The following is a 13,247-nucleotide window of genomic DNA, read 5'->3' as shown; positions in this document are numbered from 1 at the left end:
CTTAATAAATTAGACAAAAAAAATTTAATGAACTAAATTAATAAAAACCGGTTGTAGTTATACCCGTTTATAATATACTTATATTTCAGCTGTGCAGTAGTTTTATTATTATTATTTTTAATTCGACAACAAGGTGTAATGCATTAGATCAATTTAAAACTTGATTTAATTAGAAACTACCCCGCATTGGGCGTTGGCATTTTTCCCCACTGTTTTGGGGGACGATGGTTACCCCCCGCCAAAGACGCGGGTGTCAGTTGAGCGGGTGGCAACTCCCCCCCTGGTGGATGACCGTGTTGCGGTCATCCTCAAGGATGAGAAGGTTTGAAGCCCAAAGTGGGGTGGTGGGTTCCGCTTACCCACATAACCCTGTTCATGTTGTCATAAGGGACCAAGTTAACATCAGACTTCGTGGCGATGCAGCAGTGTTGTCATTCGTAATGCATCCTAAAAGATAGTATGACACGGCTGTAGTCGTACATCGCGAAGTTGGAGTCGTTTTATATCATGAAAATGTAGTCGGCGGTGTGCGGCAGGTACACTGTGTCATTGGTTATGAATCCCAGAAGACAACATGGCATGGCCGGAATCGTGCCATGCGAAGTTGGAGTCGTTGTACATCATGCAAACATAGTTAGGGGTGTGTGGTAAGTGCATAGCGTGGAGTGTCTTGCCGCTAGTTAGAGTAGTCCTTGCCACAAACGCCAACAGGAGGAGCCCTAGAAACAGTTTTAGGGAACCCCACACGACTAGGCCTTTCCCCATCACCAGAAGTTTTTGTGAGTACATGTATACATTCAATTCTCACTCCTACACATACACACATAATTATACATTTAATTCACACTGCACAACCTTATCCTTCCATGCGGTCCTATTACGGTTGTTCCCCGTGAAATGTCTGTTCAATATTCTGATAAACATGGCTGGCTCTACAACATGAACAGGGAGTTTCATCGCACTTATGAAAGAAGCAGCAACGGAAGCGGCCCTGGTGGTATGCACTCCATGCTGTTGCTCTTGGCTCTCTTACTTCCAACATGTATTTCAAAGACGACTCTTTATAGTGGTGAAAGCCTCGATGCCTAACACTCGCTGTACAGCCAAAACTACGTTCTGACGATGCATAACTGCAACCTATTTCTGGACAATTGGGGCCACGTCCTGGTGTCTTCTAGGACCCATGGAAAGGGACAACACCATCAGGCTGCGATGAATCTTAGGACCCTATAACTTTTGGTGCACATGTTTCCTCCTTTTTACCCTTGAATATACTTGAAATGACTATTTTGGTATTCATAGACGTTCACTTACGTGTGATTCTGGATTCTACCCCCTCAACGTAAAGCATAACGCTCTCTGATCGTCAAACATTTGAAATGTTATGCCCCTATACATTAAATTTAATGAAAACTATAGTATGTAAAAGGCTTGAATTGTCAATAAAAATATTTTTTATTGATAGATTTTACCATGGTTGTGGATATCTATTATTTTGGGAATACTAGATGGAACACCACTGCTGCTGTACTGATAACTTGAAATTTGTATTATAAAATAGATGAATATTACATACATATATGTGTTTTATTGGCCATAGTTGCATGTTATTATAATTAAATAGACATAAATAGCTTGTACTATAGTTTGATGATTGTTTTTTAAGTCTATTTATTTTTGCATGACATTTTGATCTTAGTGCACCGAAGATTTATTTTTTGTAGGGCATAACATACTTGGGTAGAAGGCTGTTTAGCCCTTTACTAATTTTTCAGAAAATGTTTCTGAACTTTATAATTTGTTTGACCAGTATTGAGCCAAGAAATAATTTTTAGAGTTAAAAGAATGCCTTTTATGATTTATTTCGCATTTAAAAATGACTTTTTAGCAAATTTGCGTGGCTTCCACATCATTCCGCCTGAATTTTTGTGTGAATGTTTGGCTGCACCAATCATCCGCCATAGCCTAATTACAGCATGGCGATTCGCAATGCCATGATTATCCAATCATTGTCTTGTTATTACCTGGCACAGTTGCTTGAGGAGAAACTTACCTTTGTTTTTTTTCTTTGGCTTTTTTTATGCAATAAATGCACGTGGCAAATCGATAGCTGCGTGCATTTATTCATATCTATGAAAAACATTACTTTATTATAACAAGAAATGCTTACGCGGGGCGATGTGGCACTCTCCTAGCATTCAAAAGGTATATTCTCTCTCTTTTTTAACGCCAATGATTGCATTGTTTTTAGCGTGCAAATACATGGTAGTGCATGATCCGAGGGCGGAGAAAATAAGGAAAATGGCATGGCCAATCAGAAACTGGGATTTTGTATGTGCGTGAAGGAGAGATAAAATGATCTAAGGGCTAGGATTAATCATCATTAAAATGGTGTTATCATGACATCTAGCCGTCCGATTGCGCCCAAATTTTGAGGTTAGGCTTGTCTTTTCACCCTCTACCATCCATACGTTGATTATAAAATAGAGATCAGGAAGAAAGGGAAAACTATTGAGAAAGGTCTTCCCCAACTAGGTGGGCCAGGAAGGACATAGGATTGGCTGCTAAAGTCTACATTTCTAGCTTCAAGGATACAAACTGTAAGTTTCTTCTTCAATATTTGAACATCTTCTTGAATGATTTCAAAACGCCCTTTGAGGTGAAATGTATTGCATGGGCAAAATGTACATGCCCTTTGAAGTGAAATGAATGGTGTTTAGCATTGCATTTTTAGTTTGGTTCAAGATCTGAGATTTAATTCCCAATTCTACACTGTTCTCATCTCATCTAAAATCTAAGATCTAACATGAATGGTGTTTAGCATTGCATTTTTTTTTTGGATCAGGGTCTAATTTCACCTAAAACTGCTTTTCCCCAATTTTTCCCACTTTCTCTCTCTAGGTTATCTTGCCTCCTTTATCCCTCTAGATCTCCAAATTGATTGTTGAAAAATTCAATTCCATGTCTACCGTACCTAAATTAAAATATCCACTAAAAATCTCGGCCATCTTCAAGTCCAATTTCCAAATCAATTGCTTTGCTGATTAATTACCAATTTAAGTACATAAAATTTGCTTGATAAATCACACTGCCTTGCATCTTAGTAATTCGAATTACTTTGACATAGGAATAAAAATCATCACCTCTAAAGTGTTATGACCGAAAATACAAACATCAATATAAAGACTCTAAATACTTTTTAGCAATTGCAAAACAAAGTTAAACATAACCAGGGCACATTAAGGATAAAATTAATTCATTCTTGATATAATTCATAAAAAATATGATAAAAATTCTGGAGAAGTGCCTCCATGTGGTTTGACCCCTTTCTCATCTTATATTTGATAATTAAGAGTAAGGGTAAATAGTGCACATTTTATTGCACAAGCCAAATTCTAAATGTCATTATTAACTGCATTTTCTTACCCAAATTTAGGCTAGTCATGTGCTGTATCTATTCATCTATCTCTCTTGTCAGGGAGTGAGAGCTCATCCGAGTTCTGTCATCCCTCACGACAACTGTTTATCATCCCTCTTCTCTAGTATTCCTGGTTACTTCAGCTTCCTAGTCACGGCTACCTTTTATTCCTTTTTTATGTACATTATCCTTCAAACAAGTGAAATGTCCTACTGCTACCTGCGATGAACCTCAGCACACAATAAATTTTGGTGCTTGTGTTTCATCTTTTTTACCTTTAATGACGCGTAGTGCAGTGTTCAACCATTGAATTTGTGTCTATGTTATACTGCCCAACGAGCGCCCTTACTCCGCTGCGCCTCGACTAGAACATACGTATTTAGAACGATGGGGGTATTTTTATGAATTAAATACTTATAAATTCTATCTGTTCGCAGCACCTTGGAAGGGAAAAACAGTTTTGAATTTCTCTTAAACATTTTCTAAGGTCAACATGAGAAGATATTTTATATTTATTCCTTAATATGTAGACAATTAGATACATATCTAATTAAATATTATCCATGACAGATAATAAATAATGGATTTCACACTATTATAATTAAGATATACTTAGCATACATTTTTAATCACCGTATTTTCTGGTAGAAATTTCTTAGTTCTGCGGTGGGATTAAATACGATAGACCAAAGAGGTTTATTTGTCTCCTCTTCGTATAAAAAGAGGCCGGGTGCTAGGATCAAAAGGGTTATTTAATTTTTTTTCCTAAGCATCACATTTCTTAAATACACTTCAAAATATCATACGTCGCTGATTGAAAAGGCCTCGTGTGACGAGTGGTCAATTCGATAAAGAGAAGGCACATTGAATTCATGACTGTTTAGCCTTAGTTTACATTCATATGTGATCTTCTTTGTCCATAAGAACCGGCATAGGCTGTACTAGGTTATAGAGACTAGAAAAAATTAAACACACTATTTTCATAATAGTGCGTACTGGGATACCTTGCTCTGACTACTGATCTTTCTTATTTCATCACTATCTAAACAACTTTTTAACTCTTATATCCTAATCATCCCATGCGTTTCTATCAAATATGAAGTAACTCAGCACACTAAATTGCTCTAAATATGCAAAGTTTCTACCAGATTATTTTCTTATCTATATTCACACCAACACTTAACCTCCTCATTTAAGGGTCAGAGACGATGAGTGATACACCAAATGGTAATAAATTACTACATAAAGTAGTTTGAAAAGTAGAGAACGAAAGGAGACTGCCGAGAACTTGATAAATAAATAATTTAGAAAAATGTCCACGCTATATTTTAGGTTTTAAAGTGTTTATCAGACTTTTGAACTGCAGATGTGACGATGTTAGAGGCAAGTATTCTTTGATGGGAAATATACTTACCTCTTTATATTTCCGTTTTTAGATGTCATGTAAATGTTTTATTTTGTCTGTGATACGTGTTATCCAAGTCAGCTTGAGTTAACCTTATCTCACATTTCCATGAAATTATATCTATTTTTTTATTATCATTTTAGGCTACTTTGCATCATTTCAAACATCAGACTTTACAAATGTGTGTCATTCTTCCTATAATGTATACTCCATTATGATTTCATGTTCACAACTTTATGCTCCTTTAGGTCAAATATCCATTTGAATTTTTTCGAAACTATTTTCTTGGCTTTCATTAACTTTCAGTTATGTGCGCCTTTGGTTTCTACCCCCTCAATAGTTAACATCAGGCTCACTGAACTGCAAATGTTTAAAAGCTTATTCTGCTAGTCATTCAAGTTAATGAAATTATAGTATGTAATACACATGAGTGGTTGATAAAAAACATCTGTTTATTGACAAATTTTACCATTGTTATGGCTGCATATTATCTTGGGAGTTTTAACTAGAAAATCACATTAAATATTCTTACAGAATCAGATAATTTACTTGAACCATATCGGTATAAAAAGGTTTTAAGATAGACCACAATCAAATAGATTGTCCGAGGAAATTATAATTTGAACATTAAAAGAGTGGTTACTTATTAATGTTTTCACACATATAAAAGGGATGAAGATAAAGTTTGCATGTTTCAATTAGGCAGCAAGTTCAGTTCCCTATACAACAAAACCTTCAGGATCATGCATGTGGATGGTCTCCCCCAAATCTCCGTGGAAGAATGTTATGCTTACCTACAACTGCTCCATTGCCAACTAGTCATTAGAAAAAAGAGTGAACACCGATAAAATTGATGTATTTTTCACCAACGGTGAGAAGATTTTATGGAAATCACCTCCTCCTAAGAAGCAATCCTTGCTTTATACTGTGTTTGGCCCACGTTTGACGCTAGAGGCTTTTTCTTGAAGTCCGACTTGCATCCGAGACCTCCTGCACACAAATTAAACAAAAACTAAACACCAGAATCTTCAAGGTACGCATGTCTTAGGCATGGACACAATCTTGTCTTTGTCCAGTTTTACCGAAAACCTAAACCTAGTCCTGATGTTGGGCCTGGTTTCTCTCGGTCACGCTGACTAGTCAGAGTCAGAAAGGTCAGGCATGGGAGAAAGAGAGAGGGAGACTGAGATAGTGCAAGAGAGAAACCATACGAGAGGGAGAGAATATGAGAGAGACAGGGCAAGATGGAGAGGGGAGAGAGACAGAGAGAGCAAGTGAGTGGGGAGACAGACAAATAGAAAAACAGAGTGCCACAGGGAGATAGACAGATAGTGCGTGAGAGAAAGGGAGGGAGGGTGAAACCATCCCAGGCAGATAATGTTCTTTTTAGCAGGTCTCATCATTGATCTGCCTCGTCCAGATGTTGTGCTCACCTCCAAGATCCCCAGAGCCTCCCATATCCAAAATATGACCATGTTCAACCGCTAACTTTGGTGTATTTTCCACTTCCTCCAGCTCCATTCTTCTTGTCTTTACCCCAGGCGTATCATGAAATTTATGAGTTAACAGATCAATAATCGATGCCTTCAATATATGACCTTCATCAGGCACCACTTCAGCATCCCAGATCCTAGAGCCCTTTACTCAACTTATAAACCCAAAAAGATGCACCTCCCTATTATTTGATCAAGTTTTGATCTCTCATCAGCGGGAATAAGTACATTACCAAGACATCCAAAAATGTGTAAAGTGGAAAGTCAACAGATTCACCAGTCCATATCTATTCAGTTACCTTTCTATCAATAGCAGAAATTGGGTGATCTAATATAATAATCAAATCATATTTTGCATTCACTGCCTCCGCCATGATTTCCCTGGGCAACCCGCAATTCAACCTTAAGCATCTTGCCCTCTCCATAATCTCCTGCTCATCCGAAAACTAATAAAAAATCTGAGTTCTCGAACTAAGGCCCGTTAAGTTTGCAAGACCTTGATATTCCTCCATGTTCTAGTTCTCAACCTTACCGCATCACTTCTTGAAGCAAGGAAACACCTCCTGGAGAAATCATCACCAATGGTCAATGAATAACAAGCACCTCATCTCGACAACACGTCAACAAGAACCCACACATCAGCATGAATGTAGTATATGAAGTTCAATGTAGTATGGCCCACGCACTGAGCAAGGCTGAAGCTGACTCCCAATAGCCATCAAGTATAATGAGCTAGCCTTATACCTGTCTTAACTTTATAATCTATAACAGTGTTTTCAATTTTAGTTTCAAACACTGTTTCTTAATCATGCGATATCCGCTTCATGAGCACTCTCCATTGGAATTTAACTTTTGATTACATCAGTACCAAGAAAGTTGGAAGATTTCCTTAACCTACAGAAAGAACTCTGACATATGCTTTGGGGTTTCATATCAAAGGCTATCTCCCATGCGGAACGTTTTATCGCTGCCACTAATCTTACGGCCCAAAAAACTTTGCTGCTTGAGAATCATTATTTTTTCCTTCTGATGGCGCGCAGTAAGCGCCAACGGAGACTAAAAATCAATCGATGCGCTGTTTTCCTGGCAACGCATACCGCCGACACCGCGCGCTGACTATTTCTTTGGTATATTATCGTATCGGCTACAGATTTATGTAGAAACTGTTAGACCCATAGCTATAAACGCCATAAGAATTTAAGCCCTTGGTCTACAAAATTTGGACAAACTAGGTCAGCTAAGAATACTAATTTTTCCACCTCCGTAAAAATATTTTGAATTTATTTTTATTAAATGTCTTGCGAGAAGTTGTCTTTAATTGATAACTTACACTTTAATATAAGTATCCAAAAAAGGATAAAGTAATCATAAATTCACATATTCAATTAATCTTACATTCACATATTCAATAGCAAACAGAAATAAGTAGCTAAGGCTTCTGCTTTGTACAAGACTAATCTTATATTCGCGTATTGAACAGTAGCTCGCTGTAAATTCCACCCTTTATCGCTCACGCTCGTCAGGAATTTATGAATTCTTTGTACGAATCAGATGCCTTAACTACATATATCTGTTCAAACGTGGTCATATCACAAAATATGCAAACCAGCTCACAAGAATATCACATATTGGCCAACGCATGACAGTTGCACTCTATCCAACTCACGGGATGGGGCGTGGTTTGATCGTGTGGTGCCAACACGGCCCATTTCCACATGAACGCCTCAGAAAATCTATGTATTTATCCTATATTTTGACTAGAGAAAACTATATAGATTGTTCAAATTAGCAAAAAAAGAATAATGTACTTAATAAATTAGACAAAAAAAATTTAATGAACTAAATAAATAAAAACCGTTTGTAGTTATTCCCGCCTATAGAAGACTTATATTTCGGCACAAAGATAGGTGAGAAATTGTAGTTATGACAACTTTGCAGTAGTTTTATTATTATTATTTTTAATTCGACAACGAGGTGTAGTGCATTAGATCAATTTAAAACTTGATTTAATTAGAAACTACCCCGCATTGGGCGTTGGCATTTTTTTCAACTGTTTTGGGGGACGATTGTTATCCCCCCGCCAAAGACGCGGGTGTCAGTTGAGCGGGTGGCAACTCCCCCCCCCCTAGTGGATGACCATGTTGCGGTTATCCTTAAGGATGAAAAGGTTTGAAGCCCAAAGTGGGTTGGTGGGTTCCCCTTACCCACATAACCCTGTTCATGTTGTCCTAAGGGACCAAGTTAATGTCAGACTGCGCTGTGGCACAATAGTATTGTCATTGGTCACGCATCCTAAAAGATCATATGACACGGCTGCAGTCGTACATCGTGAAGTTAGAGTCATTTTACATCATGAAAATCTAGTCGGCAGTGTGTGACAGGCACGGTGTGTCATTGGTTATGAAATCCCAGAAGACACCATGGCATGGCCGCAATGGTGCCATGTGAAGTTGGACTCGTTGTACATCATGCAAATGTAGTCGGGGGTGTGTGGCAAGTGCATAGCGTGGACTGTCTTGCTGCTAGTAAGAGTATTCCTTGCCCCAAACACCAATTGGAGGAGCCCTAGGAACAACACTGGGGAACCCCACACGACTAGGCCTTTCCCCATCACCAGAACTTTTGTGAGTACAATGTATACATTCAATTCTCACTCCTACACATGCAATACATAATTATACATTTAACTCTAAGAGCTCAACCTTATCCTTTCACATGGTCCTATTCGGGTTGTTCACCGGGAAATGTGTGTTCGATATTCTGGTTAACATGGCTGGCTCTACAACACATTGTTTAATCTCCTACTGACCCAACAAGAACTGGGGGTTTCATTGCACTTATGAAAGAAGCGGCAATGGAAATGGGCCTGGTAGTATGCACTCCATGCTGTCCCTCCTGGCTCTCCTCCTTCTGACTTGTATTGCGAAGACGACTCTTTCTAGCGGTGAAAGCCTTGATGCCCCACACTCGCTGTACAGCCACACCTATGGTCAGACGATCCATGACTGCGACCTACGTCTAGAAAACTGGGGCCACGTCGTGGGGTCTTCTAGGACCCATGGCAAGGGACAACACCATCAGGCTACGATGAATCTTAGGACCCTATAACTTTTGGTGCACATGTTTCCTCCTTTTTACCCTTGAATATACTTGAAATGACTATTTTGGTATTCATAGACGTTCACTTACGTGTGATTTTGGTATTCATAGACTAAAAATCAATCGACGCGCTGTTTTCCTGGCAACGCATACCGCCGACACCGCGCGCTGACTATTTCTTTGGTATATTATCGTATCGGCTACGGATTTATGTAGAAACCGTTAGACCCATAGCCATAAACGCCATAAGATTTAAGCCCTTGGTCTACAAAATTTGGACAAACTAGGTCAGCTAAGAATACTAATTTTTCCACCTCCGTAAAAATATTTTGAATTTATTTTTATTAAATGTCTTGCGAGAAGTTGTCTTTAATTGATAACTTACACTTTAATATAAGTATCCAAAAAAGGATAAATTAATCATAAATTCACATATTCAATCAATCTTACATTCACATATTCAATAGCAAACAGAAATAAGTAGCTAAGGCTTCTACTTTGTACAAGACTAATCTTATATTCGCGTATTGAACAGTAGCTCGCTGTAAATTCCACCCTTTATCGCTCACGCTCGTCAGGAATTTATGAATTCTTTGTACGAATCAGATGCCTTAACTACATACATCTGTTCAAACGTGGTCATATCACAAAATATGCAAACCAGCTCACAAAGAATATCACATATGAAGACAAAGATTCAGACTTCAGTTCGTTATTTCTGTTTCAGGTACGATCGTGGCCGTTCATCAACTTGAGTTATAACGGCGATGGGAGCTCCACGTGGATGCCAGCTCATACTCAGTGGGGCCGTTGCAACAACCTCGTGCAGCACGTGGAGTGCCAGCTCATGATTCGAGAGACAGTCTCGTTCTTGCTTCTTTCCTTTCTTTTAATAGACGCTCTATAAATAAGAGCTACGTGCTCGATGTAATGTCATGCCGAACACTTTTCTTGAACCTCAAGTTTGTTTTCTCGAATCTGGTCGTGTTGTGGTCGCTGCGAGGAGGGAGCACCTCGCTAAAGAGTCTACAACATATTGGCCAACGCATGACAGTTGCACTCTATCCAACTCACGGGATGGGGTGTGGTTTGATCGTGTGGTGCCAACACGGCCCATTTCCACATGAACGCCTCAGAAAATCTATGTATTCATCCTATATTTTGACTAGAGAAAACTATATAGATTGTTCAAATTAGCAAAAAAAGAATAATGTACTTAATAAATTAGACAAAAAAAATTTAATGAACTAAATTAATAAAAACCGGTTGTAGTTATACCCGTTTATAATATACTTATATTTCAGCTGTGCAGTAGTTTTATTATTATTATTTTTAATTCGACAACGAGGTGTAGTGCATTAGATCAATTTAAAACTTGATTTAATTAGAAACTACCCCGCAATGGGCGTTGGCATTTTTCCCCATTGTTTTGGGGGACGATTGTTATCCCCCCGCCAAAGACGCGGGTGTCAGTTGAGCGGGTGGCAACTCCCCCCCCCTGGTGGATGACCATGTTGCGGTTATCCTTAAGGATGAAAAGGTTTGAAGCCCAAAGTGGGTTGGTGGGTTCCCCTTACCCACATAACCCTGTTCATGTTGTCCTAAGGGACCAAGTTAATGTCAGACTGCGCTGTGGCACAGTAGTATTGTCATTGGTCACGCATCCTTAAAGATCATATGACACCGGAGTGTGCGGCAGGTACACTGTGTCATTGGTTGTGAATCCCAGAAGACAACATGGCATGGCCGGAATCGTGCCATGCGAAGTTGGAGTCGTTGTACATCATGCAAACATAGTTAGGGGTGTGTGGTAAGTGCATAGCGTGGAGTGTCTTGCCGCTAGTTAGAGTAGTCCTTGCCACAAACACCAACAGGAGGAGCCCTAGAAACAGTTTTAGGGAACCCCACACGACTAGGCCTTTCCCCATCACCAGAAGTTTTTGTGAGTACATGTATACATTCAATTCTCACTCCTACACATACACACATAATTATACATTTAATTCACACTGCGCAACCTTATCCTTCCATGCGGTCCTATTACGGTTGTTCCCCGTGAAATGTCTGTTCAATATTCTGATAAACATGGCTGGCTCTACAACATGAACAGGGAGTTTCATCGCACTTATGAAAGAAGCAGCAACGGAAGCGGCCCTGGTGGTATGCACTCCATGCTGTTGCTCTTGGCTCTCTTACTTCCAACATGTATTTCAAAGACGACTCTTTATAGTGGTGAAAGCCTCGATGCCTAACACTCGCTGTACAGCCAAAACTACGTTCTGACGATGCATAACTGCAACCTATTTCTGGACAATTGGGGCCACGTCCTGGTGTCTTCTAGGACCCATGGAAAGGGACAACACCATCAGGCTGCGATGAATCTTAGGACCCTATAACTTTTGGTGCACATGTTTCCTCCTTTTTACCCTTGAATATACTTGAAATGACTATTTTGGTATTCATAGACGTTCACTTACGTGTGATTTTGGATTCTACCTCCTCAACGTAAAGCATAACGCTCTCTGATCGTCAAACATTTGAAATGTTATGCCCCTATACATTAAATTTAATGAAAACTATAGTATGTTACATGCTTAAATTGTAAATAAAAATATTTTTCATTGATTGATTTTACCATGTTGTGGATATCTATTATTTTGGGGATACTAAATGGAACACCACGTCAAATCTACTTAGGGTTCCAATAATTTTTTAAAAACATATCTGTAAAAAAGGGTTTTAAGATAAACCACAACTGCAGCTCTGTTCTCGAACACCCACTTTTATAAAGCAGCATGCTTCCCTGCAAGAATATTCAATCACTTGCATGTGTAGTTCTTGACCAATTCTCGATTTTCCATGACATTTGCCCTCAACCATTTCTCCTTCGCAAGACAACCTAGTTGCTTCTTTGAATGAAGTTGTCTCACCTCATTCTACTACCTCCTGCAACTAGGTTAAACAAAGGAAAAACAACAAAGTATTTTACATGTACAAGTCTTACTGAAGAACACTGATAAATCCAAAATGATAGTAATATATATGTGCAATTTCAGCTAATTTATGTACTTCTTTATCTTTATCTGGATATATTATCAACATTTATGTTAAGTTGTGAAACATCATGAAACAAAATCACTTTTTTCTAATTTGGAGTTAATTATTATCATTTGTGGGACTAACCCCACTTAACTCAATGAGTTAAGTGGAATGAATCTCACTCTCTTCTTAGTTTATGTGGAAGATGCAGGAATTAGGTGAAACTTTCATGAATAAAGGGGATAATTAAATGAAGAGGAAGCTATTTGGACCAGAGGAGCAGGCTCAGCCACAACCCTGGGCCAAGAAAGAAGGCCCAAAGCAAGACAGTTGGCTCTAGTCTAAAGGCCCACTAAGGAAGCTCCACTAAGCCCACTATGAGAGGCATGTTGGGCCAAAGAAAGGAGGGCAAGGGGAAGGTCCAGTCATGATTATTTATGAATATTTCAGGGGCTTAAATGATGATTGGAGGACAACCTTGGACGTGGATCCAAGCTAGAGAAGAAGATCCAGCCATTCAATCCACAAAACATCCAAGGGTGGAGACTTAAAGATAGCACCTTTAATGCTAATTAAGGAGAGAAGCCTTGAACGTCCAGGGGGTATTTCAAAGGTCTCAATGCTGATTGGAGGACCATAATGGACGTGGATCATGACCCTGAAAAGAAGATCTGGCCATCCATTGTATTAAAAATCCAATGGCTCTCCTTTGCTCTCTCTCCCTATATAAACCCCTTCACCCTATTGTAAAATTCATCTTGTGATTCAATCCAAAGTGCAATTGAGTCATAGA

At 38.9% G+C, this 13,247-nt stretch overlaps 1 long non-coding RNA gene across 1 annotated transcript; it reads left to right on the top strand.

Moving 5' to 3' along the window:
• Positions 1–9,533: 9,533 nt before the first annotated feature.
• On the top strand, positions 9,534–10,392 carry LOC144701509 (uncharacterized). The gene is made up of 2 exons (XR_013581016.1): positions 9,534–9,959; positions 10,143–10,392. It is a non-coding gene; the product is annotated as an uncharacterized LOC144701509 (long non-coding RNA).
• Positions 10,393–13,247: the final 2,855 nt, after the last annotated feature.

Source organism: Wolffia australiana, chromosome 3 (genome assembly GCF_029677425.1).
Source record: "Wolffia australiana isolate 7733 chromosome 3, ASM2967742v1".
Taxonomy (NCBI): domain Eukaryota; kingdom Viridiplantae; phylum Streptophyta; class Magnoliopsida; order Alismatales; family Araceae; genus Wolffia; species Wolffia australiana.
This window is presented reverse-complemented; position numbering and strand designations above follow the sequence as displayed.